The sequence below is a fragment of the Chinchilla lanigera genome, unplaced genomic scaffold, assembly GCF_000276665.1.
Source record: "Chinchilla lanigera isolate Chin_1 unplaced genomic scaffold, ChiLan1.0 scaffold00018, whole genome shotgun sequence".
Taxonomy (NCBI): Eukaryota; Metazoa; Chordata; class Mammalia; order Rodentia; family Chinchillidae; genus Chinchilla; species Chinchilla lanigera.
In genome coordinates, this window is record NW_004955419.1 from 3,492,031 (window position 1) to 3,516,089 (window position 24,059).

Here is a 24,059-nt window from a genome sequence, read left to right on the forward strand (position 1 = left end):
ATACAAATAGATGGGAGCTTCAGAAAAATTCACTGGGCCACCTTTGGGAGATAGGCTGCAGACCATGTCAGGTGATCTCATGTCACATGAAGATGCAGTCTAGTCCTCTGCTTCAGGATATGTAGTGATGTCTGTAAGGACCCCAAGGTACAGTCAACGGTCAGTGGTTTTTTTAAATTCCAAACTCACCGACAGCGTTGAATGTTTCATGGAGTCCTCTGAATGCTGGATTGAGGCCCTTCTTCAGCCTGCACTGGGTTCCCAGGGCCAGTGAGCAGTGAGAGCACTACTGGTGGAGATGCTCACAGTTTTCCAGGTTTCAAGTTAAGAGTAAACTGAAATCAGTTTGTAGACAACAGTGAGAAAATAAACTGCAGGAGGCTAGATTGCAGCCATTTACATAAGCAGACTCAAATGGATGTCAGAAAATGGCTTTAAATGCTTTATTTTGTAATTCTGACAATGTCATATTTTAGGGTAGTATTTTAATTATGAGAGAGCAAGGGTAAGAAAGTTATATTAGGATATATTAGGGAGGATACTATATATTTCTTTAAATTCTCATCCTGTGTTTTCCTATGAAAAAACTGAATCTTAGAAAGATGAAACAATTTTTGCAAAGTTATATAGCCAGGAGCCAAGGTTACAAGCCAGAAGTTGAATGCTAGACTAAATTATTTCAGTTATGAAATTATTTCATGGATCATACTTTCTTTTCCCTTGTCTACCACAAAACTTATTGTTGGTATCTGGAGATAGAATCTTCACTGTAGATTTAAACATGTAAATTTCCTCTTCTTGTTTGTGTATAGTAAAACAGGTAGGTTTGCAGGTAAAATATTTCATAGGTAGATGGAAGAAAATTGACCGTCAGTTGTTGATCTTCCTAGTGAGGATCCTGGATCACTACATTAGTATAGAAGTAGCAAGGATACTCAACAAGTTATTTTCCATTTTGAAAAGGCAAACAGTAAACAAAAAATTCACCATCTAATGGGAAGCCTACATTTATTTTCAGGACACAAAAAGTAACTAAAATGTCAGATGTCTTTGTTTTGCTTGAAAGGGCATATAGGGCATAGTGATTATTTTTGATTATTTCATGGATGTTTGGAATGACACAGAAGCATTTCTTATTGTGTTTGGGATAGTTAACTTTCATGGCATAGAACCTGGGGTGATGGTACAACTCCTGTGGTTCCAGTACTCTGGAAGTTGAAGCAGGTCGATCGCTGTGAGTTTGAGGCCAGCTTGGGCTACATAGTGAGTTCAAGGTCAGTCTGAATTGCATAACAAGACTCTGTCTCAAAAAACAAACACCAAAAAAATCCAAACCCAAAACTAAAAACCCAAAACCCAAAAACACGTTTTGTGGTATAAAGCTCTTTATCATCTGTATTCTTTCTTTAGATCTTTTTTTGTTCTGTTTTTTTTTTTTTTTTGGTTTTTTTTCCAGTACTGGGGATTGAACTCACAACCTTGTGCTTGCTGGGCAGGTGCTGTGCCGCTGAGCTAAATCCCCAGCCCCTTTCTTTAGATCTTTAACTTTAGTTTTTATTGTCAAACAAGTTTAAGGCACATTAGGTCTTCTAAATGAATTTGGCTAAGAGGATTGTATATTCAATGTAAGGGAAAATCTTAAGGGTTGAAAAAGTTAAGGGTGAAAAAAGCCAAGATTTAAGCTGAACATTTAAGAAGTTGATCTCTGAGTCTGTCAGAACTCACCATGCAATTCCTTTATCATTTCACTTACCTCCTTTTTTTTTTTTTTTTCAGAGATAACATGAAATATGGAAACCCATATTTCTCCAACTTGGAGCTGTAAATGTTTTCATAGTCCTTCAGGATCTCTTGCTGTACTTTGGAAGAAACAAGGAGTACAAACTCAATGAAACATATTTGAGTGATTAATAATAGAAGAGTCACTTTGTCAGGTGGCTATCTGCGAGGGCATTTCTCAAGCACTGTGCAGTTAGCCCTCTAGAAGTATTTGGGGTCAGGCTGCTAGCCTTGAGGTTTTGTTTTGTGGTACTGGGGATTGAACCCACGACCTTAGCACTGAGCTACATCTCCAACTTTTTTTTTTTTTAACTTTTAAGATAAGGTCTTGACAAGTCACTAAGTTGCCCAGGTTGGACTCAAACTTGTGATCGTCCTGCCTTAGTGTCCCAGAGTGCTGAGATTATAGATATGTACTACAATGCCCCTGAGGAAAAATTTTTAAATTAATGAAGATGACAGCAGTATGTCAGCATGAATTATCCCTTTCAGCTGCTAGTTTTCTGTTTCATTCTTCTGATTCAGCAGTAGACTTATAGGGGTCCTTTCTTCTATACTAGCCCTTGCCATTCTGGAGCCCAGTCACTACCCAGGGAACTGAGTACAGTACAGCTGAGGACAAAGAGGTTGACCCACATGCTGGTGGGATATGGTACAGATCACCTCAAGGGAGGATGAGAAAGGAGGGGTTAATTTTGCCTCGAAGTGCTGGGAAAGATACAGCAAAGTAGCTCACATTTGATCTGGGCTTTAGAGGTTTAGTTGAATTTTTACAAGACAGAAGGAAAGATACTCCAGTAGAGATGAAAGACAGAAAGCTTAGGTATTGGTAAGTAATAAGGTTAACCTCTCAGTGTCACTTAGTTCCTCTTTAAGATATGGGGCCAATAACTATTGGCCTTATAGCACACACAGCTGTGAAAATTATATATGTGGATGAGCGTGCAAGTGTAATTGCTAAGTTCTCTCTTCTCCCATTGCTCTTGTTGCATAGCTGCAGAAATAGATAAATCAAGTACCTTATTGTAACAGACTTCCAAATTGCATGGTCTTTGGTTTTCTTGTTTTTTGCCTTTTAAAATTACCATGATTTAAAATTTTTATATGTTGTTTGCAAAAGCAGTATTATAACATAATCAGGAATACAGGTTTTGAGGCCAGAATTATGATTTTTGCAATTTACAGGCTTTGTGGCCTTCAGCAAATTACATCACTTCTCTATTTCTGCTTCCTAATCTATCAAATGGAGATGGTGGTAATCTGTACCTCATAGGCAGTTGTGAGGGCTAAAATGAGTCACCACATCAAGTCTTTAGAACAGTTCATGACACATGTTAGAAGCTGTGGATAATTTTGTTATTTTAAAATTACTTAAATTATTAAAATCACTTATACCATCATTTATGTTTTGCCCAGCATTTGGCTTATAGTCCATAGACATAAATTAAAATACCAGTTCTTTTATGTTTAAAAGAATTTCTGATGAGCTAAAAACATTTTTTTTTTGTTTTGTTTTGTTTTGTTTTGTTTTGTTTTTCTCCGGTACCAGGAACCGAACTCATGACCTTGCGCCTGCCAGGCAGGCGCTTTGTCGCTGAGCTAAATCCCCAGCCCTAAAAACATTTTTTAATTAGTACATTTTAAAATTTCCTTGTAAGGTTTTCATTTTCATAAGGTTCAGTTTCCTCAGTCTGTAAAATGAGAATATTACTTCATTGACTGTGAGAATTAAGTTAAATAATACAATTTAAAAATCTCTGAAAAGCTATGGATTCTCTCTCTAAATATATGCACCTAACCACAACATTTGGAAGCAGGCTCAGTTATGGACTCGAGCTCATCCATTGCCTCCCAGGAAGTTTGATCTATGAGATTGTTTTGCTACCTTTGAAAGACCTGATCTTTGCCTTGCCAGGAGTGGTAACCTACCAGCCATGGTGCTGCTTTTGCCATCATGTGGTCATACCCGTCACACCCTACCCTCTAGCACAACCTGTGTAGTGCAACCAGCTAGCAGTGGTTCCTGGAAAAGTAGCTATTTAGACCTCACCAAGTTCTGTAATAATTACAGATAACAATCATTAATTACTAACTTAGTGTTTATACAATTACAGCTTCTGAAAGAAATTACTAAATGAGAAGTCACAAATATTTGAATGAATGTAACTATCTTACTTTGCAAGTTTCTCACCTTCCTCCTCTTCCCCAGCAACTACTTGGTTTGTGACTACTAATTTTAGTTTTAAATTAGGCTGAGAGTGGTATTTCAAGGCAGTGCTGAATCTTGTGTTCATTGAATATTAGAAAGGTGAAAAAAGACCTCAGAGAATGTGGTTCTACATGGGGATTGTACTTTGTATTTAGTCTGCTTGAGGTTACCAAGGGAAGGAATGGAAATTTAAATGCAGAAGTTGGAATAGTTCACAGTTTGATGTAGGTTACTTCAGGTATTGCAGATGACTCTTGAGGCAGTGGGCAAGCCAAGTCAAAGAGATGGCAAAATTTCTTAGAGTTAAGCTGTTCAAATGATACATACTCCCTCTTGCATATCTCTGTCTTCCTGAGAAACCACTCTGAAGATACCACCACGTATTACAGCAGCCATTGATATTTTCCTACTAATCTATCCATAACTGTGTAAAGTTTATAATGTTCCTATCCTATTTCATAAATGGATGTATGTTTATTATTATGTGTTTCCTACAACAACCATTGAGAAGAGTTAATGATTTTTCAGTAGGTCACTCATGTATAGCTCTATTTATTTTCTTTAGAAGCCACTTTGAAGATACCAAAGTATAGTACAACAACTCTTGATAATCTCCTACCTCTTTTGTCTGTAACTCACTATTATTTGTCTATTTGTTTTCCTGAGAAACTATTTTGTAGATAATAATATGTAAAATGATAACCATTGATAATTTCCTACCATTTTGTCTGTAATTTGCTAAGTCCCCCCTATTATTATGTTATCCTTCTTTTATTCTTTAAAATAAAAAAAATAAAAAAATTAAAAACAAAACAAAACAAAACAAAAAAAACAAATGATACATACTTCAAAATCTTTCAGAACACTCTGAGAGAGACCTGAATTCTCTGTCTCACAGTTAAAATGACTTCATGTGTCTGAGACATTACTATTTTATGTTTTTCAAATTTATAGGAAGCAGTACTTCATTTTTCCATAGTAAATTAGTTCGTAGAATATCTGTAGCCAGTAAAACAGCTCTTCTAATCAATTCAGTCTTTCCTTTTTTACAACCATGAAACTTTGGTGATGTATCAGCAGTATAAGAGTAGGTATTTCTTCCTCTGACCCATTAACAGTTTATTGGGTTAAATTTAATCATATGGCACCTTATACTTAACTGTTCTTAAAAGTTTATTATTGCTCCAAGTACATTATTGTGAGTTTTAAGGTGTCTTAAGTTACGGGTAAGTAGACTTGCTTTTTTTTTTTCCATAACTATTTTTAGTTATCCTTAACAGTTAGGGAGAAAGCTTTAGGTGTGTTGTTTTTCTTGACTATTGCCAACAAATAGTTGAGTATTTACAACATATAGTGTCTTAAAGCTTTTATTTCTGAGTATGTTTTCTCTAGAAAATCTATACTTAGATCTACCTTGTATTTTCATAAATGAGATAATACTATACAAGTTCAAACAAGCTATTACTACTTGAAATACTGCTTTTAGACTTACCTTTCCATTGCTAACCTGAAATTGGACAATCCCTGAGCTTTGAGTGGGAATGGTAATCATAGATGGGGAAACGTTCTGGGTTGAAAGAATACAAAATGAAGCTTCAATCCACAGTTTTACAATCTAAAAAAGTAACCTGAGTTTTAAAGATTACTCAGTCTAGTGGTTTCCAAATCTGACTTTGCATCAGAATTGAAAGTGTAAGTGGCAGAAAAATGTAGCTAATGATGCAGAGTCCTAGGCATCACCCCTGACTTAGTAAATCAAATTACCTAGGAGTAGGTTCTATATTTTCCAGAAGTCCCCAGGTGATTCTGAAGCAGCCATGTCATGGACTTTTGGGACCTTATGATATAGTGTAAGGATCTTAACAGATTGAGGAAACAAATCTAGAGGGAAAATGAAACCCTAAATCATACAGCAGGGTCAGAATTGAAATCCTCAAATCTAGATGTATATGGGTTCCCTTATTAAACACTGTCCGTCGTGGAAAAAAAGCATGCTTTCTGAGGAAGTTTCATAATGTATTGACCACCTGCAAAGTACATAACTTTCAAGTTGATAGGTCCAACATCTTAGCCATAGGGATCCACTCAGAACTCTTGCAAATGGACTACTGACTTGGATTTGATATGCTTTCCTGAAGTATTTGACTAAGTAAGTAATGGTGAGTGTTGCTGGCTTAAAAACTGTCCATGGTACAGAATGAGAAATAGCTGTTAGGTGATCAAAAGTCTGTGACGATCCTCTAGGCTCTGATGTTTATCAGCCACTGTTGCATTTTACTGCTTTTTCTCTAATCAAAGATGACTACTGCTGGATGGAAGAGGTTCGCAGAACCTCTGGCTGCTCTCTGAAGGAATTTATTTTAATTGCGAGAGAGAAGGTAGGCATGATTTTAATAAAGATCAAGAACTTCCAAATCTACTTCTTTTGGGCTCCTGGCCAAGTGTCCATCCTCAGGTGAAGGAGTTGGTGTCAGCTGCTGCCTTGTGACTTGAAGGTATTTCAGAAAAGCCAAAGGCATTACAGAACCCTTTCCTTAGTTGGCAGGCAGGAGTGGCACCAGGAATCAAGGGCTGACACATGTCATCAGGCTATAAAAAGTGGCTTTTGGACACTAATGATGGCTTTTGTCAAAGCTGAGTTTGATAAAGCCAGAAGGACTCAGGTTGGGGCCTAGTTTGCATAGGAGGGGAATTGTAGCTGAGAAGACACCTGCTAAGAGTTTTTGCTGTCCTGGTTTTGTCAGTGATGTATCTCCTTCAGACTTCTGTCACTCCTTTTTAAAGGATGATAATGGAAGTGTAGGATGGGTAAGGTAGAGAGGCAGTTTGGTTATACCTAGCGTATCTCTCTGTTTGCTTGTTTTCATGCTATTCGCTTTGTGGAATAGGATTTGTAAGGCTTGTGTTTTGTCCTGTTTGTATCTGAAGGTGTACTGGACCATAGTCACAGGTGCTTTATTTCCATAAGTGCCACTTTACTGATGACTATACTCATTTTGATTGGCAATTGGGGAAAGGCTTTTTTGTTGATATATCTGACGTGTTGTATTCAAACCTCAGCGCTGTCATATTGTAGCTGTGTGACTTTTTGCAAGTGTAATTTTTTTGTTCATTAGTTTATTTTGAGACAGGGCTTTGCCAAGTTGCTCAGGCTGGCCCTGAACTTGTGATCCTCCTGCTTTACCTTCTCAAATAGCTGGGATTACAAGAATGTGTCACCTTTCCTGACTTGGCAAGTATAAGCTTAATCTCAGTTTTTCATCTATAATGTGGAAGCTAGTAATTAATTTTACTGATATCACAGAGTTGTTATGAGAATTTAATGAAATCAGGAATATAAATATACCTGGCATACAACACTCAGATCGCAGTTACTGTTATTGTTGTAATTATGTGTTCAAATTTGTTTACTAAGGAGTGTTTCTGAAATGTCTTAGTGAGCAGAGGAATTGTGTAAAAAGAACATAATTGAAGTCAAGGGGCCCAATTACTTAAATTACCACACTTTTCCATAATGAAACAGATTATGCCAACTAAAACCAAACAAGATCAAGACTTGTAAGGTCTCTTGCCGCATAGGGAATCATCTGTAGAACAGTGGTTCTTAAAATTTTTTAGTCTCTAGTACATTTACATTCATAAAAATTATTGAGGTTCTCAAGAGCTTTTATAAAAAGTTATACATTTTTGCTGTGTAGAAAGTAAAGCTAATACATTTTGAATATTTTAGTTTCTTTAAAAATTAAAATAAACCCACTATAAAGTGTGTGTGGTGTGGTGCTGGGAGTTGAACCCAAGGCACATGCTAGGGAAGTGCTCTGACACTGAGTTATATCCTCAGCCTTATGTAAGTAACTTTTTAAAATGAAAAAAAAAGCTGTAAAGATATATATATATGCATAAATACACACATATATATACATATATATATTTTAAAATTTGTTAGAAGAATGCTATTTTATATTTTTGCAGATCTTTTTAAGTCTAACTTTATAAAAGACAGCTGAATTTTCAAATCCGTCTGTATCTGTTACAGTGTATTGTTTTGGTTGAAGTACATAAAGAAAGGCTGGTGTCACATAAACATGTAGAAAAGAAAAGAATATTAATAGCCTTTGTAGATAATTGTGCATATTCTTTACAGTTGTACCAGATCTCAGTACTTGATAGTTTCTTAAGGGCCAGTTACAATGTAGAATCTGGAAGCATACCAATGAAGTTTTCACATTCTACTTCATTGAAATTCATTGGGCTATGTGGAACTTTGCATGGATCTTTTACCCAGACATGATTTTGTAATATATTGCATTGATCATTTCTAAAATACTCATTCACTGAGTTATATCAAAATATCGATTTTGTTACTATTATTACTTATTTTATCAGTAACATTTTAACAACTTGGGAGTGGCAAAGCTCACATTAGCAGATACAGATTTTCCAAAATTATAATTTTTGCTTAAAAAGGTTATATTTTATCATTGGCAGTAATAATGCCAGTTGTTAAAGTACCATGCTGACAACATTTTCAAGAAAATGTCTCTCAGATAATGTAATACTAAATAACCATAGTTGGTCAGTAAGTTGTTCTTTTTAAATAAAGTCATAGTCCATGAAAAAGGGGCCTTTTCAGCTTATAAGTACCTTCGAGGCAACCAGTGTGCAGACGTGCTTTATGAATATTTTCCATTCCATCACACAAAACACTTAAATATACTCAGGGGTCAAGATTAAATAAAATCATAACCAGGCGTGGTGGCATACACCTGTAATCCCAGCTTATGGGAGGTTGAGGCAGGAGGATCGCTGTGAGTTTGAGACCAGCCTATGCTAGAAAGTGAGCTCAGGGCCAGCCTGAACTGCATAGCAAGACCCTGTCTCAAAAAGAAAAAAAAGAAAAATTAAATAAAATCCAGGCCAGGGATGTAGCTCAGCGGCACAGTGCGTGCCTGGCAAGCGCAAAGTCCTGAGTTCAATTCCCAGCACACATACACAAAAAATTAAGTAAAATCAAGAAATATTACTACTTTAACATGGATATTCTTAAAACAATTTTTTCCTCTTTTAGAGTATGTGGTAGTGACAACTACAGTGACTACCTGTATATTTTGGTTCTGTTGCTTGATTGGTGCTAAGGTCATTAGTGTAATCCAACATTGGCTTTGTGTCATCAAATGTCAACTTAGTGAAACAGAAAAGAATATTAACTTTGAATTAATACAGAAATAGTTTTGGTTTTGAAGACTTCCTGGAAGGGTCGTAAGATATCCATGGACCATACTTTGAAAAGCACTGGTGTGGAATCTAAATGTTAGAAGACTAAGCAAACAGTGGAAGCTTCCCTAGCTTCTTCTGAGTGAAGTTTTGCACAAGGTTATGGGGAGAGGATAGCAACCTATGGTATACTGTTTTGGCATCTTTCTGGGGGTTTAGCACAGCTTCTTCTTTCCTTTTTTCAGCATAGCCTCTGCAGGATTAGTTTGTGTACAAGACTCAGTAAAGATCTCTTAATGTAGATTGTCTAAATTTTATATTTATAAGAAATAGCTCCTTTTCTTGAGCATCCTTTCAGTATTAGGCATTATGATTTGTATAGACGTAGACACATACATGTCTATGTAGATAAGCATATTTAAATATGAGTAATTATGTATGATATATTTTCTTTTAAGATGTGAGTGATCAACCTATACTCTGGTTTATTCTGGAAGTTGCAGTGTGCATCTTCTTAGGGGGTGGTAGGTGTCAAACGCCTTATTTCCACCTTCTGAATTTGAAAAATAACTCCTGAATTTGCTAATGTTGATTAAATAGTGCTTTCTGACTCTGTAAGGATGGTACCATGATGAGATAAGGCTGTCTGTGGGTGGGTGCTGACTTGATGCTATATTCACTTCGTTATGTTAAGGGAGATTTAGGAAAGTAAAAATCCAGCTTGCTGGTCTTTTTAATATTTGTCATTCTGCAGCTTAATAAATCAATTTGGAGAGCAAAGCTTTCATAAGCTATCATTCACAGTAAAACTGAGTAAACCTAAACTGCAGGTGCTTATCCCTGTCTCCAGAGTAAACAGTGATCAGAAGAAGCCAGTTATGGTAATTGCTGGTAATTGTGGTTTTTGCACAGTGTCTATAAAGTGGTTATTTAAAGATTTAACATTTAAGGGACTAACTTTGAAAAACTAGTTAGAGTCTTAAGTGGAAGGCTGAGGTCTAGTAAAAGAGGCAGAGTTGTAGGAGGTGTGATTAAAAAAATACAATGAATATTTAAATTTAAAAAAAAATTATTATGGTAAAAGATATATTGCTGTTAGTCCTCCTCAGAACATTACCCTTGTTTGAACTCACTTATTCCATCATTCTTGCCACTTTGTGAAGCAGTTCTGGAAGTCCTTTTTCATGTCTTTAGTTGTCCTATCGTGGTTTTCTGTATGTCCTGAATTGATCCAAAATGTTTACCTTTTGTGGTCATTTTGATTTTGGGAACAGCTGGGAGCAGCATGGTGCTAGATCCAGTGAATAAGCTGGATGAGGATACACTGTGCTTCTGCCTTTTAGTTGGATGACACTTGGCAGCAAGCATTCGCTGTTTTTGATGGTACCTCATAAAGACACTCATGAAAGACTTCCAGAACTGCTTTAGAAAGTGGCAAGAATGGTGAGATACATGTATTGGAAGTGAGCTGGGCGTCGTGGTGCACGCCTGTAATCCCAGCACTCAGGAAGCTGAGGCAGGAGAATTGCTGCAAGGTCGAGACCAGCCTGGGCTGCGAAGTGAGCTCAAGGCCAGCCTAAACTACATAGCGAGAACCTGTTTCAAAAAGACAAAAAAAAAAAAAAAAAGGAATTGAGTGGGAATATTTTTAGGGGGATTAGTGGCAGTTTGTCTTTTCCTAAAATAAATTTTTAAAAATGTAAACATTCACTGTATGTTTTGATCACACTTGTAGGCTCTTTAGAAGGAACAATTGCTGCCTTTCCTTCCTAGAATGCTCTAAGCGTATCTGTTTGCTTCTAGGAAATTGTTAGAGCTGGATCCTCTCCTCTCCCTTTGGAGCTTCGTATACCTTCTCAAAATTTTACTTTCTTAGGAAGTCTTTATTAGGCTATATGAAAGCAAACTGATTAAGGAAATCTATCCAAAGATTCCCTTCCCAACTTTCAAGGATATTTGATTACATAAATGAACTAGTGAAAGTTTTGGCTGGTAGAAGTAGAATCTTTATTTGTGAGGATGGAGATGAGGAAGGCATTTCTTAAGTCACAGCTTAGTTCATATTAATCCAAGAGGTTGGGGGTATGGCAAGAACTTCCCACAAGCAAACTGTTGGTGAGCAACTTTAATTAGTGTGTATATACTGGGGCTGAGATTATGTAGGGATCTGACACATTTGGGACGGATATCAGCTTCTAGGAATGAGAGCATGATCTTTAAAGTGGTTATGAACTTTAAAGAAAGTGTAATTGGAGTAAGATTTATTCAGGCATGGACTTGCAGGGTTTAAGTATTGAATATTCTCTTAAAATGATTTTATTTATTTATTTTTGGTACCAGGAATCAAACTCACAACCTCATGCTTGCCAGGCAAGTGCTTGTGCCACTGAGCTATATCCCCGGCCTTAAAATGATTTTAAAATATAGGTTAATTACGGGCTTTCTTATTCAAGAAGCAGTCTGATACATTTTCGTTAGGATTAAGTGACAACAAATTTCAGGATTTTCTTTGGTGGTGTTATGCCAGCATTTTTAGTCTTCTGTCCCTTTGAAAATGTTGGGAGGAGCTGGGAATAATGTTGAGTAGTAGAGCATTTGCCCCAGCATTCCTGGAACTCTGGGCTCATTCCCCAGCAGTGCGCACACACAAATGTTGGGAGGTTTATGTGCTTTCTAAGTATGTCAGGTTTTCTGTGTTTTATGTAGACTCCTTCCATTTAACAGAGTCAATGTAACTAAAATATGTATGATTGAACTACATGTTGGAAAGCTTAAGAAGATAGAAAAGTAAAAAGACTGGGTCTAGTTATAGTGATAAAAGGAAAAACTAACAAGGGAAAAATACTACTATTGAGGTCAAATGGTAGATATGTTTTTGGGGAGAAGACTTACAGGGACTCTTATGGGCTGGTATAAATGTGTGTTTGTATCTTGTGGGTGGTGGTTTGTATATGTACAAGTATATGTATGCATGTGTAAAAATTCATTAAACTGAAACTTAAAATTTGTTCACTTTACTATAGAAGTTATATAGTTTATCTTTGGCCTTTTTTTGTGGGGAGGGGTACCAGGAATGGAACTCAGGACCTCGTGCTTGTCAGGCAGGTGCTTGTGCCACAGAGCTGTATCCCCCAGCCCTTACCTTACTATAAAGTGTACTTCAGAAACTAAATTAGTAACAATTTTATCAGAAATAGCTCTTGAGAGTTGCTGAATATTATTGATAATTATTCTACAATTATCACTGTTTTTATGAAAATTTGAAGTATTTCATGATAAAAATGAAAAAAGTCCTGCCACTCTAAACATGTCAATTTTGGGGGGAGGGAGCGGCTACTAGGAGTTGAACTCAGGACCTTACGCTTGCCAGGCAGGCTCTTGTGCCACTGAGTTATATCCCTGGCCCTAAACATATCAAATTATGCCTAGGTTAGGAGAGCTAAGTTTACCTGTGAGTTTCCAGATTTGGAATTTTGTGCTTTACTTGGATATTACCAAGGGGAATAGAGAATGAAATCTTACTTTTGTGATTCCAGTTGTTGAAAGGGGACAAACCCAATCTTGATCTTAAAACTAACTATATGTAAATTCTGTTCAATTTTGAATCTGAGTGAGGAGCAATCAGATTACTTAGCTCTACTAAATATGTGATTGCTTTAATACAGCATTAATTTTAAAAGTTTTGTTTTCATAAGTACTTAACATTTATTTGATACTTGTGGTTGAATTCACCAAGCTTCTGAGGTCAAAGAATTTGTTCAAGCACTCACTGCTGAAGTAGGGAGTGTTCCCCATTCTTAGTCTCCATAGGATGCCAAAGCTTCCAAAGTCAGAATAAAAATACAAAGATAATATCATTTTTTGTAACTGACTCTTTATTGTCACCAGTGGACAATCATTACTTTAAGGGCTATTCATGTACTGTTCTGTCTTTGATAGTTAGAGCTTACATTAAATTTAATTACATTTAAAATCTCAGAATCAAAACATTTTCTTAATAACTTGGCAGTATGGCTTTGTTTTTTAAAACAAGTACATATATTTATTTCCCTGTGGTATGAAAAAGGACTATTTGTAGATCATCTTTTTTGAAAAAGGCAAAGAATTTTCTCTCCAAACCACATCAGAACCCATGCCAACTTGGTCCAGGGCCCTACCAGAGTAATGATGTAAGAATTCTAAAGTGTATGTAGTGCAGCTGCCAAAGCTCACAATATTTAATTGCAACACTCTTTGCCAGAGTCCAGAGCTCAGAATTTTTTTCTGTACGTACAAATTATAGTCATATATATTTATCTCGTTTTGTAGAGGAAATAAAGAGTTATTGTTCGGTAGGTTTGCTGCTTTCCAAGGTAATGTGCTATTTTGTCTTCCACGTTACTTCTGAGCGTTACTCTCCCGCTAATTCCCATGTGCTTATTTTTTTGGGTAAGTTCTCCAAACTTTGTAACACAGGTTTACAAAATTGCCTGTTTTGCATGGGTGTCTGTCTATTCAAGCAATTCCATATGCTACATTCTATATATTTGACAAGTTTTGGACATTTATCCAAAGGTACAGTATTTGAGTGTGCAGGTACATATACACATACTGACAAGAAGAATATACTTTTCCCTGGCCTCTCTTGGGAGAAAGCTTGAAACCAGAGAAGCACATCCAGATGTTCTAGGATGAATCTGGCACCTCTATTCAGAATTCTAGATAACAAGACTATTTGGAAGTATACCATGCTTACTCAGCACCTGCTTTTGCTTTAATATTTTTATGGTCAAAGATTTTGGATTTTGCCTCTACTGAACAGAAAGAGCTACACCCCGGAAGCTCCATGAGACTGGCTTCCTTTCATTTGAGAAAAGTAATAGCGGGCCTGCAGAATAGGGTATCCTTACTGTTGGGAGCAAGACTGAGACGAGAGCAGGTGCCATAGTAGCTACAGCTCCTTAGCCATACCTGGTCTTGTTTAAGTTGTAAATAGAATTGTTTGGCATCAACATAAGCGATTCGTTATGGGCTTTCTGGCACCTAGCAGTGCCTTGCACAGGCATAAGTGCTCACTGACTATATTCAACATTTACTGGATATGTTTTGTATATACCAGGCAATGTGGTAGATGCTGGTGATAAGATTTTTTTTCCCAAGAAGTCATACTTTGATAGGAAGCATAGTCTCTTAAACAGATAAATTACAATTCACTGATGTTACTTATTGCTCTTATAATTTAATACTTTGTTCTCTTTGGAAGTCAGCTAGAGAAGTCTGTAGGCCATCACGTTGACTCTTCGAACTTCTAAGGCTATACAGGGAATTTCCTTTTAGTTCTAAAGTACACTTTTAGATGCCTTTCCTGACTTTCCCAGGAATGACAATTAGTGGAGTGTTGGAAGAAAAAACTAGTGTGATACAAAAAAGTATTTCTAAAAAGCTTCCAGGATTAATTATTCTGTGATTAGCAGTATTTCCTTTATTTGAAAAAAATATAAAGGCTGAGAGTGTTGCTCAGCTTGCCCAGCACATGTGAGGTCCTGGGTTTGATCCCTAGCACTGCAAAGAAAAAAATGTGATATTGCATAAGTTTCTTTAGCTATGTTGGCTATCAGGCTTTTGTAAAGTGAGAGTAGGAAAATGACTCCTCCTCGCTCAGGAATGTGGGCCTCCCTTATCTGAATTGTTACATACTTTAATCAGAGGTAGAAAGCGCATTTTCACCATAATTGTTATGGAGGGATGAACTCACATTTATTTAGGGATGAACTCACATTTACTTAGTGATGCTGTTGTTTCTTCGTTGTAACTCTTATTCCTTTACTCTTTTTATTTCTTTTCCCAATTGTGAAGAATGGTTTATGAAAATTTCCACTGGGCCTCTCTTAATCATTAGAAGAATGTTAAATTGCTTCTCAAAACTTTGATAAGAAGCAATCTCAAACTTTGGGAGGCTGAGGCAGGAGGATTGCTGAGTTCAAGGCCAGCGTAGGCTACATAGTGAGTTTAAGGCCAGCCTGAACTACACAGTAATACTGTATCTCCAAACAAACCACAATCTCAAACAAAACGTGTGCAACTTCTATTAAAATAACAATAGCAATATTTATACAGTACTTACATTGCCTGGCTTCATATGTAAAACATTTAAAAGAGGGCTTGCCTAGTCCTCACTACCCAATGAGATAGGTACTTACTATTTTTCCCACTTTGCAGATGAAAACTGGAAGGCCAAGTGAGGTAAGTAACTGGTCCAAGATGACACAAACAATAAGTGGCAGAAGGGACTGGGGATTTAGCTCAGCGGCACAAGCGCCTGCCTGGCAAGTGCAAGGTCGTGAGTTCGATTCCTGGTACTGGGAAAAAAAAACAAAAAATGAAGTGGCAGAGTTAGGAATGCAGTTCAAGAATTTCAGCTCCATACTGTTCTTAATCACTACTCATTTCACAGTCAGCTTGCCACTGTATGGTGCAGGGTTCTTAAAAATAAGAGGTAACAATATTTGTTGTTTGTGTACCTCCAGTGTAGCTTAGCATTCTACATGTCCTTTAACTTTTTTCAATCTTTTGGGTATATAAAGTGGTGTCCATTTTACAGGTGGTAATATCAACTAACATTTATCAGGTGTTGTACTAAGTGCTCTTGTGTTACTTCACATTGACAATCATGTGAATAATTACTAGTCTTGTTTTGCAAATAAGAAAACTCAAGCTAGAGAAGGTCACTTGCTCAGCATCACATAGCTAAGGTGGCACAGAGCTAAGATTTGAATACAGGATTGTCTGACCCAACCACATAACACTTGGTAGAAACAGTAACTAGCTGGACATTACAGCAACTGAGTGAATCTCAGGGCTCTGAGTCTTGTTCCTTATCCTTAAGTCTCACATATTTGCTGATTAATCATTACTCGTGCTTGGCTCACTTCTTCAGGTGCTCACAATAGAGAGACCTGAGACACATAAGGTGCCTTCTTGTCTGAAAACAGAACATTCTTGTCTAAGTGGTGTCTTCATGGAATCATGTCATTTAACTTTTTCTTGAACTCCACTTGCCAGGATTTATAACTCTGTAGATTTCTTTCTCTTATCTTTACGAGGATTCCTGGAAGTTATAGAGGGCAATCCTAAGCATCTATAATGCTCTAGTTGTGAAGTAGTACACTTTAGTTTATAGTGCCTGGTTAGGATTATAATTTTGGTTCTTTTTTAACCACCTAATACCTGGCTTATATCGAAGGTCTTGTCCATTTTGTTTCTTATGTGGAAACCTGCTTATGTCCCGCTAAATTTCAGTAGTTGCAGTTAGCTCTTGAATCTCATATCACTCATCCTAGGGGGACAAATCTAATTGCTTCAGAAATGCATGTTTTATATGTCCTTTTTTTTTTGCCCTCTCCCCAATGTCCTTCCTTTTTCTATCATTTTAGATTTTCTCTTCTCTCTTCAACCAGTTACTAAGATTTATTGTCTGTGTCCCAAATATCTATCAAAATCTGGCTAAAGTACTAAGCCTCACTAGATATCAGAAAAATAAAAAATTTCAAAAAAATTATATATTACTATGTACCAATCAGAGTGGCTAAAATTAAAATAGCAAGAAAGCAAAAAAACTGGCTTTACAAAGTGTTGGTGAGAACTGTTGGAACATTCAGACTGCTGACAGGAGTGAAGTGTAAATTGGTACAAACCCTTTTGAAAGCTTCAGGAACATCTATGGGAGATGAACATAATTCCATTTCTATACTTGTACTTAACAAAAATGCATGAAGTATGCTCTGAAATAAATATATAAGAATGTTCATAGAGCATTATTTGTAAGAGTCCCAAAGTGGAAACAATCAAATACATATCTGTTAGCATGGACAAAGGTAGGCTTAGTGGCACACACCTGTAATCCCAACACTCAGGAGGCTGAGGCAATAGGATTGCCACAAGTTCAGGGTTAGGCTGAGTTACATAGTGAGTTCAAGGCCAGCTTGAACTACATAGTGAGACCTTGTCTTAGAAAAACAAAAACAAACAAAACCAACAAAAAGAATGGACAAATTGTAGTGAAATCCATAAGATGGAATATCTTAAGGCAGTTTTGATAAGGACAAATTCACACAGTATGCAGCACAATGTGGATAAATCTCCTGTACCTGTGATGGCACATTTACCATAGCAAGCATGCAGCCCCCTGTCTGTGATAAAGTCACAGGTTGTACGAGTTGTTTCTTCAAAACTAAAACCTCAGGCTGGGGATATAGCTCACTGCCACAGCGCCTGCCTGGTGGGTGCAAGGTCATGAGTTTGATTCCCATTACCAAAAAAAAAAAACCCAAACAAAAAGCCAAACCTCAATATGCAGGTTTAATGGGAGTGTTGGCACTTTGTGATACATAAGTAGGTTTTGGGTTGCAGTTTGGGCACTCAGTCTCTAAAAGGTTTGCCATCACTTTATTCAAAATACTGAGTAAAAGAATCTAGACACAAAAGATTGTGTGATACATGGTTTCCTTCACATAAAGTTAAAAAAAGCAAAACTAAGGTGGTAGAGATCAAAATGGTGGTTACTTTTATTGAGGGAATAAAAAGATGAGGAAGGTAGGAGGTACTGTATGCTGTCTTTATTTGTATGTTGGTTCCCCAGGTATGCTCACTTTGTAAGAAAAAGTTCAGTGAGCTGCACATTTAAAAAACATGTGCTTTAATGTATTTTGACACTTGAATAAAAGAACTTTTTTTAAAAGTAGGCAGTAGCTTGATTTAGCAGTTTAAGGGCAAGCATAGGATTCAAGGACTTGTTAAAATTTAGTAGTACCTCAGTTCACAAACAATTCTTTCCACAATTTTGGTTGCAAAATTCATTTCATGGTTCATACCACTGTACTGTTAGTTGCTTTGGGATAGTCACTGAAGAGAGGCCTTTAAGAATGACTTTCTGCCTGTGTATTTACTTAAGTTCTGGAAGGAGTTGCAGTAGACTAATAATATTTTAGGTAAAGAGTATGATTGCAAGAAGGTTTTCAGTGTTCCCTTTTTTTAAACATTTACATTTAAAATTTTTTTGAGGTGCTGCATATTGATCCCAGGGCTTCATACATGCTAGGCAAGTATTCTTAGCTACATGCCCATTTTTTACTCTATGTAATACTTACTACATTTTGCATTATTTTCCAATTGATATTTTAAGTGTGCTCTTTATTTAAAAGATCAAATGACTTTGATTGAAAAAAATGTTAAGTAAAATGACAAGATATTTGGGCTTTGTGAAACTTTATGATTCCCTACAAATCAGACCCCATGTAGCAATATTTATTTTAAAATTTGGGAGAATAACAAGGCACTTCTTTTCAGAGATTACTTAGAGGAATTGTTACCTAGCTACGTACGTACGTACGTACGTACGTACATACATGCACTCCTCTTTGTACCTTTTTTAAGTTGTTCCATTGTTAATTTCCTATCATCTTATTTTGAAATTCTATATCATTTTTATTGTTTTCTTTGTTGTTTTTATTTTGTTTTTGTTTTTTCTCTTTAAAATTAAAAAAAGCAAAGAAAAAAAGGCGTAAAATTTGCTATCTTAACCTTTTAAAAATGTACTTAGTATTTTAAGTACACTCACACACTTCTGCAGCAGATCCCCAGAACTTTTTCATCTTACACAACTGAAATTCTTTATCCATTAAGCAATAGTTCCCATTTCTTCCTCTTCCCAGGTTCTGGTATATTTTTGAATTTCATTGCTTTAGGTATGTTATATAAATGGAACCATACAGTATTTATCTTTTTGTGATTCTTTTAGCATAATCCCCACAGAGTTCATCTATGTTACAATGTGTCACAGCTCTTTGCATCTTTACTGGCATCACTTTTATTAAAGCCATCATTTCATCTGAATGACAGCAATAGCTCAAGTGGTCTCTCTGTTTTCAGTCCTGTCTACTTCTAATCCATTTCCCACTCAGTGTCTAAATGCAACTTTGACTTTGCTTAACAACTTGATACCCAGACCACCCTTAGATAGAATCTAAATGCACATTGTTAGGCCCCAAGTATTCATCCTCTTACGCCACACTATTTTATCATTGCTCTTTAGACACACTCTTTGATTCTTCCACTCTGAATTTCTTTCCTGTTTCATGTTCCCAGCCAGTATTAATTGACAGTGAATCATGAATGAACCATGACTTTTGCTTGAAGCTAACTGTGTTTGTCAGCTTCCTCTGCATGGAGCTAACCTAGATACTTAATGGCAGAATGTAAAAATTTAGTTATAAAATATGTACTTTACATCTTCTAGCTTTTTAGACCATAACAATTTAAAACAGTCTGGACTAAAAACAAATGAGAATTTTAAGAAATATGTTGGCTAAATGTAACTGAAGGGAGAGCTAGGGGCAAAAGGAGGAACTTATTTTAAAATCTATATTCCACTGGGTCTTTTAATAGAGAAGACATTATCACTTTCACTCACTATAATTTTAATTCAGTAGGTATTTATCAGGGCCTACTATTTATATTCATTTGTATGAGTCATAAAGTAAAAGCCTACCAGAGTAGTTTATACATCCTGAGCAGCTATACATACTTTAATAACTGTCCAGATACAACTTTTTTGGTTTCTCAAGCAGTTTTCTCACTGCTATAGATGCCTCGTGACTGTTGGAAGGTCACACATATCTGTGCAAGCTTGTTACGTTGAGAGGGAACTAGCACATTCAACTCTCAGGTGGAACTGAAGCTACCATTTTTACATAAGTTTAGCAAGTTACGCATTAGGGTTGGAATGACTTCCACTGCGTGACTCTGACTGTGGCAACACCGGTGTACCTTGTCAGCCTTCTGTGTTCCCTCTGAGCTTCAGCCACACTGCACATGTGTTTTCTTCAATATCTGATTTGGCCAGTCACATCCATGCTTTTTTGTGTCTACAAAGCTCCTTTACTTTCTACAATTTCAATTTATCTTTTATTTATTTATTATTTTTGTCTTTTTGAGGCAGGGTCTCACTATGCAGTTCAGGTCGGCCTTGAGCTCACTTTGTAGCCCAAGCTGGCCTCGAACTCACAACAGTCCTCCTGCCTTAGCCTCCTGAGTTCTGGGATTACAGGCGTGCACCACCACACCCGGCTTCAATTCATCTTTAAAGAGTTCTTTTCAGGCATCCTTCCTCCAAGTCATCTTCCAAGTAGATGACTAAGTAAGTGATAGAGATTAAGCTTTGTGCTTTCAGAACATCCTGGACTTTCCTTCAACACAGCCCCATCTTCTGTTTATCGGCTTGTCTTTTCTACTGGACTGCGAGCTGCTTTTGGGCAGGCTTAAGGCACTTTTGTGCTTGGCTTCCTACAGAGTAACTGTTGAGAGATTATGTTGATGAATAAAGGATGCTGTTATTGAATGAAGGGTAAATAAGTACTTGACTAAGTGGATAACAGTGGAGCAACCTGGAATCTACTAAAGAACTGGTTGATTTCCATCCACAAATTTGGGGCAGAGGAGTCCTTGTTCTTCCATATTTACTCGCAAACTTGGAATTACATCTGACCTCATAATGAAAACAAAACATTAAGGGAAGACTATGAGCAATAATTGAGTGTTACTCTGTGTTGAGTGTAGGCACTTCGTCACTGAAGACTCTTAGCTGTATAAGCAATTTAGTGTATCCTCAATTTACAGCTGAGGCTTAGGGACTTTAGTTAGAAATTTAGTAATTAAGCTTTAAGCTCATGTTCTCCTTTTTTTATTCACATGTTGCTGTCTGCCCAAAGTGAAAACTCTTATTTGGCTAATTTCTAGTAATCCGTTATCAAAACTAACTATAAATTTCTAGAGTATTTTAAGACAGAACAAGTATGTACCTTAAAATAAAATCTAGCTTTACTATTTACAAAGGGCTTTTACCTTCACATGGTAGTTTAGTAATGCCATTCTTTTACGATATTATGTAATCTTTAAACAACATTAAAACATTGATGCAGTGGAAACTAGTGTTGCTGAATGCATTTCTCCAAATTAGACTGTATTGTTTATACTTCAGTAAATTTTTAAAGAGATCATATGGTTCTTCTGATTTTTTCTAGAAACTTGAAGCCTAATAAATAAATGATATCTAGCCCTTTTAAACATTCTATGCATAATTTAGATTGTGTACTTGCTGACATCTAGAAATCTGTTTTCATTGTGTGGTAAAGTTGCACTGTAAAGTTTCATGCTATGGAACCTTATGATCTTGGAAACTAGTTCTTTTCAGTGTTAGGAGCAGAAAAATTTTTATTTTGTCTTTGACAGGAATAAATTTATTTTTTGTCTTTTTTTTTTTTTTTGAAACAATGTCTCGCTGTGCAGTTCAGGCTGGCCTTGAGCTCACTTTGTAGCCCAGCTGGTCTCAAACTCAAAACAATCCTCCTGCCTCAGCCTCCTGAGTGCTGGGATTACAGGCATGCGCCACCACGCCTAGCAACAGGAATAAATTTAAAGGAGGAAAACGTTCCACCAAACCACAGAAAATCAAACTGGAATAGTGAAATAAACAAGTCACCAAGAACAAGATATCTGAGTTTTAATCTGTACTCTTATTTCCTAACAGTTTTGACAGTGGATGAGTCATTTTTTTTTGGAGCTTCAGTATCTTCATCAATAAAACAGGGCCAATAACCATACCTAATTCTTCTGGTGATTGTGATTATTAAGGAAGGTACTGCACATTGCTTGACATATAGTGGTATTTGCTATTGTTTAGGGAGGCCGGAATTCTGAAACACATTAGGTGTATGAAGATATGTAAGTCTTTTGGCAGATGCATAGCTTTATCTACAGTCTGAGTTTTCACACTGAACTGATCAGCTCCCATTTCTAGTGCGTGCAGTTACTTTCGAGAGTTTCTTTTTTATGTAGTATGCATATTCTAATGTCTGTAGGAAACCTGTAACATTATTTTTTGTTAAGAACTTAAAAAGGATTCAAGTAGGCTTTACAGGGAAAATTATGAAAAATGATAATAATTTTATTATAATAATCTATTCAAAGAAAGAGGCTTTTTCCCCCTTCCTATCAATACTTGAATTCCGTGCTGGGGATTTAGCTCAGCGGCAAAAGCGCCTGCCTGGCAAGCGCAAGGTCGTGAGTTCGGTTCCTGGTACCGGAGAAAAAAAACAAAAAAACAAAAACAAAAACAAAACAATACTTGAATTCCTCTTTTTTATTTTTTTAAACTCTTGACATAGGTAAATGGATAAAAACATGACTGTGTGCTGGTCAGCAGTCATGTTTGTAGAATCTTTTTAACTGGATTGCATTGACAGCCCCCCCCATATCAGGGATCGAACTCACAACCTTGTGCTTGCTGGGCAGGCACTGTGCTGCTGAGCTAAATCCCCAGCCCCTCTTTTCCTCTCTAGAAGTTCTGATTTTTAAAATTTATAAGTGATCATTCAGCATGGTATCTTGAAATGTTTTTCTTTTCTCTTGCCACAGTCAGAGGTGTGTTATTTCTGCAATTATGCAGGGTAAATTTTGTATGATTTAAGAGGATTCTAAAGGACATGCTAAGCAAACTTTTTGAGGAAAGAACTCTTTCAGTCTCTTATGAGTGAAAGTATTCTGAAACAGTTTACATTCAAGAAATATTTCTTGAATAAATAGTTTTAAATAAGAATTTGTAGAATTTTCTATTTGGAAAATATCTCTTTGCTGATTCCTCAAATTAGAAAATAATTTAGACCTGAAAAGTCTGGTTTTTATTCCCCTTAATTTATCAACACAGTTTTCCATGTCATTCTTTTCCCTCCCAGTGGTGGGAGAGATTTTGGAATTCATTTCATTGGTTTCCCATTCTTTTTCTTCAGAAGAGTTGCCTGAGATTGAGAGAGGCAACTTTGTCTCTAAATTTGTCACACAGGCAGATCAAGCTAAGACAAAATTCATGGTTTTGGGGTTTTTTGTTGTTGTTGTTTTGAACTGGCTATGCAGTTCAGGCTTACCTTAAACTCACTGTGTAGCCCAGGTCCTGTTTCAGCCTCCCAAGTGCTGAGATTGTAGTGTGTGCCACCACACCTGGCCATGTTTTTATTGATTTGTTTGTTTGTTTTTACTACAGTGCCCACAGATGACCTTTTTGTCTTGTTTATTGCTATACTTCCAGTACCTAGAACAAACTTTGGCATATAATAAAGATTCAGCAGATAGCCTTTGAAAGAAGGAACTATATACCTAGAAATTTGGCTATTTAATGGCCAACCAAAGTAATTGTTCTTGCTATAGGATTATCAGAGAAATTAGTCTGACACACTCCACAAAAATCTAGGTCAGAATAACAAAGATAAACCTGATCTGAAGAACCAGAGCTCTTTCCCACTGGACTGTAATATTCAGTGAACAAAGAAGCAGCAAAATCTACTTGATAAACTGAGTCTTTACCAGTGTGAAAGATATAGGTGGAAACCCAGTTCTGTAAGCAGAAAGTAACTAGAATGAGAATTTCTAGCTTGACTTTGTTGCTAAGAGCAACTTCATTGTACTTTATAGTCCTATGACAGCAAAGAGTAAATTCCAGTTGGAAGAGTGGTTAATGTTTAGATACCTTGTAGGCATAAGTGGTTCTAGTTTGTAAGATGAATTGCCAGAGAAACCTGATTGTGACACTAGCCTCCCCTTTTCTTCTTAGTTATTATCCACGTCTCACATATTCTTGGTTGCTAAGTGAGAGCTTAGTCATAGGTTGAGTACTAGCCAGTGTATAATCATATGATATCCTAGTGTGTGTCATTAAAGGAAATAATATGTGCTGAGAACACAGTCTTAGGGAAGGGGGTAGAGGAATCACATTTAATGATTCAGCATATCACAGTCCACTCCTACAGCATCCTCTGCTCATGTTCCCCTT

At 36.6% G+C, this 24,059-nt stretch overlaps 1 protein-coding gene and 1 long non-coding RNA gene across 2 annotated transcripts in view; one reads left to right on the forward strand and one right to left on the reverse strand.

The window, feature by feature from the left end:
- Nr6a1 (nuclear receptor subfamily 6, group A, member 1) overlaps positions 1-24,059 on the forward strand; it is a 198,910-nt gene that overhangs the window by 66,625 nt on the left and 108,226 nt on the right. The window lies entirely within an intron of this gene.
- Positions 1-24,059, reverse strand: part of LOC102023474 — a 44,083-nt gene that overhangs the window by 11,633 nt on the left and 8,391 nt on the right. Inside the window, exons 2-3 of the long non-coding RNA XR_001233578.1 lie at positions 15,382-15,540; positions 1,754-1,859 (exon numbers count right to left, since the gene is read on the reverse strand). This is a non-coding gene — a long non-coding RNA (uncharacterized LOC102023474). The remainder of the gene's footprint in view (positions 1-1,753; positions 1,860-15,381; positions 15,541-24,059) is intronic.